The sequence below is a fragment of the Monopterus albus genome, unplaced genomic scaffold (genome assembly GCF_001952655.1).
Source record: "Monopterus albus unplaced genomic scaffold, M_albus_1.0 scaffold123.1, whole genome shotgun sequence".
Taxonomy (NCBI): Eukaryota; Metazoa; Chordata; class Actinopteri; order Synbranchiformes; family Synbranchidae; genus Monopterus; species Monopterus albus.
In genome coordinates, this window is record NW_018128003.1 from 845782 (window position 1) to 849554 (window position 3773).

A 3773-nucleotide genomic window follows, 5' to 3' on the forward strand; every position below is an offset into this window, starting at 1 on the left:
GAATTGATGAGTTTAAACATAAATATAAAGGTATGTGTCAATCAAGATATATGCAAGAACAGGCTCAATGATTAATTAGATGGAACATTGTGGGTGTGGTGTATGAATGTTAATACTCTGTAATAATTCTTTAGTATGTTACTTGTGTGGCGTAGAAGAGAATTATTTATGTAGAGATACTGCTTGCAAACCAATGATGGTAAGATGATGTCAGGGGGTAGGACTAGATAAGTCTGACTTCTTCCTACTCCATTCAAGCATGTACTAGGTATAAACAAATTGATATTGGATTAGCATTTGTTGGATATGTGTAAAATTATGTGTGTTGTCATATCAACTGTCTTTACATGCTTGAAAGAATAAATCAAATCAAATCAAAAAATCTGTGCTAGTCCCCTGGATCCTTTTTAAAAGTGGCGATGTTACATTGGATGTTGTTTTAGCAGTACTGGGCAGAATTATATTTCAGTTAGGTGTCCCACCTAATGTTGTGTAAAATAAACAGTGAATGTTATCAGGCCATGGATAATTGATCTAAATTATCTTTGTGGGTGTAACAGTTTTATATTACTTTGGATGGAAATGCACTGATATACTACAGATTACAGTACTGTGTTGTCTTTGATCTCTTAAAGAACCCCTGCAGATTTAAAACACACAAAACTGTAGTTTCTTCTGCAGAAGAAAATTCAGGTATTGTTAAAAATTGTTAAAATTAGATACATTTCTCCTTTGAAAAATCCAGAATCTCTGAATATGCATATATTCATAAATATAGTAGTAGGGTCACACTGAAATTTAACTGCTGGACATTTCTATTAGCTTTAATGCAGCAGACATAATACTACCAGCCTTCCATCCACTACCAAGCAAGGGTATTAAAGATGCTCATTGCAGACAGAAAGGTTGAGAATATAACACAAATATTATGAAAACATTATCAGAGTGGTGCAAGTAGTACATCCAAAGTGGTAAAATTGGCAAGTGGACTTGCTTGAGGTTCTTTTTAAGAGGTGTCATCTGTCCTCTCATCAGTTCTGATGGGCAGGTGTCTTCTTAAAACCCTGCTGCTGCCCATCGTGCTTTTACAGCAGTGGACTAATTTGTTTAACCTTCCCCTGGGCTCTGGCCCTGCTGTTGAAATGCACATCACAATGTGCTTGATGTCTTTTAACCCATGGGGCATTTCTTGAGCTTTAGTTCCTGGGAATACAAAGTATAAAATGCCCTCTCTTACTCCTCTTTCAGAACATCTGTTGTCTCTGGCCAAAATGTAAACGCTGCTAACTTCAAAGGAGTGTCCCTTGTCCTTCAGATGCAAATAGACTGCTGAATCCTGTCCTGAGGAGCTAGCTCTCCTGTGTTGTGCCATGTGGAGGGTGTGTTTTGTTTCTTCAGTGTAAAAGTCCTGGCATTTTGTCACTCTCCGTTAACATACTTAACTTTTAATAATGGGACTCAAGCATTTCTGTACATAAGTGTTTTTCTTTTTTAGATAAGCAACATTAAATGGTGAATCTGAGACCTGACTCACCAGCAAGATCAAGTCAATTGTTTCACTGCCAGAAAATGAGTCACTTTCAACCTAATTTTATAGACCTCTGGTTGAGTTTTTCAGAACACTGCTGACTGACAAACCTGGGAAGAAACTTGATTAACAATTCCGAGTTTGAGTCTAAAAACATTTTATTTTTCTTCGCCAAACACCAAAGTTTCAATTTTTAGAAAAGTATCTGGTGACTACTTTTAAAGTCCAGAGTAGAATTTTATCTGTTTATATCTGTCTGAGGCAGCAGCTTCCTCTACTGGGCTTCAAAGAGACCAAGAACTTAGCTGCTCTGAGAAGCTGATCAACTGCAGTGACTGAAGTTGATTAGAATACTACAGTCAGAAGGAAACAATATTCATGTCGTATTGAAAACTGCACGTGCACTCCCTCATGCACACAAACAAGAATATTGTATTCTCTCTTTCTGCCTCACTGTATCCAAACATTCAACATCCAAGCACACAGTCTCTCTCTCTGACAGAAACACACACCTACACACACCGCTCCACATACAATTAAACAGAGATATTAACAAACTCCATTGAATCCTTCAAGTCTTCAGCTGTTGCTCTAGAGTTCTTCTTTACCTCGCTCACCATTCTGCATTGTGCCTTTGGCTTGATATTTGGCTGTGCAGCCACTTCCATAGAGAGTAGCCACAGTACCAATTCATCCACGTGTAGACAGTATGTCTACCTGTGAAATGAATATCTAAAGTCTTTGAGATGACTCTGTGACCCTTTCCAGCTACTTGCCAAATCAACAACTCTTGATCGTAGGTCACCTGATGCTGCTTGTGAATAGTACACTGCCCCATGAGGCGTATGAATTTAGTGACTTCAGAAGCCTAGTGTTGCCATTAGTTTTTCTACAATCACTTTGTATGTGTAATGGGTATATTCAATGAAAACATGGAAGATCATGACTGTGTTTCATCGGCATAGAAATCTTGTGTTTGTTGATATTTGTGACTTTGTTGAAGATCAGATCACATTTCATGATCAGTTTATGCAGAAAACCAGGAAATTGAAAACACTGTCATTACTTTTTCTTGTGACTGTACATGCAGAGTCCTTTCCTGCCTTATTTTTAGCTGTTCCCCTCCCTAGCCCTGACCCGCATCACAGCATGAATAAAGCAGCACAGAGATGAAGTCAGCTCAGAGGGTGGAGGGAGAGGGGGAGGAGGAGGAGAGAGATGGGGAGGTAGAGACAGAGAGAGACACGCTGGCAAATCCAGAAAAATTAATTCCCCCCTGTGTGAAATGACAGTTCCAGTTCTGTCAGCAGACCTCACCTGATACGCCGCTCCCAGAAGAGGCTGCAGAGGGTGAACACACACTTACACACCTGTCGACACACACAGTTACAAACTCAGGGGATACAGGACCTTGGAGTGACAGATCAGAAAACCTCCGCATGCCCCAGATTTGACAGTAGCTGCTTTTCCCACTTAAAATGAAAGCTGACAAGAGCAGCAAGCGCTCAACTTTGAATTATTGAGGTTGTGTATGAGCTGCATTATAGGTTGGCCATCATCAAGCTTGAACAATGCTTCAGTGCCTTTTGCCAATGAAAGCTAAGCTTTCAGGGTGGAGTAGTGCTTCAGGATGAGATGAAAATATGATTCAGGTACTGTTCAACAGCCTCAAAGCGCTCAAATAGGTTCCGTGTTTTTGATGTAGCAGATCAGTGCTTTTTATGGCAGAAGGCTGGCGAAAGCCTTTGTACGCCTGAATACACGATCCGTCTCTCTTTGAATGTGGAATTCAACACTCCTGCTGTATACTCTCCAAGGATGAAATTTCCAGAGAAAGGGGGGAAAAAAACACCTCTAGTTGTTGCATGTAAGTCAATTACATACTTCATGCAAATTCATTCTGCTGTAAGGGGAAAGTGAGAGTTGAAAACCTCAAAGCTGGAATGTATTTATCCTTGGAGAGGATATGGAAATACTCTCCTTACTCTCTCCTTCCCTTAAGTGTAGCGTACAGAGGCCCTTAAGTGGCAGAAAGGTCTGTTAGCTTCAGAAAACTGGTTTTCTGCGTCTGCTCACATCCACATAAATACTCTGTACGGTACACATGCACGTATACGCACATACACAAATTTAGACCTTTCTGCATTAAATCTCCCTTGTGTTGCTGATTGCATTTCATCAGAAATCATCCTGGTCGGCTAATGCCTCCCCAAGCTCTGTGTTTCTACACTCATACAGTGTCTTT

The 3773-nt window shown here is 40.1% G+C and overlaps 1 protein-coding gene across 2 annotated transcripts in view; it reads left to right on the plus strand.

Moving 5' to 3' along the window:
- LOC109967010 (protein kinase C-binding protein NELL1) overlaps positions 1–3773 on the plus strand; it is a 273478-nt gene that overhangs the window by 187505 nt on the left and 82200 nt on the right. The gene's annotated exons all lie outside the window — the stretch shown is intronic.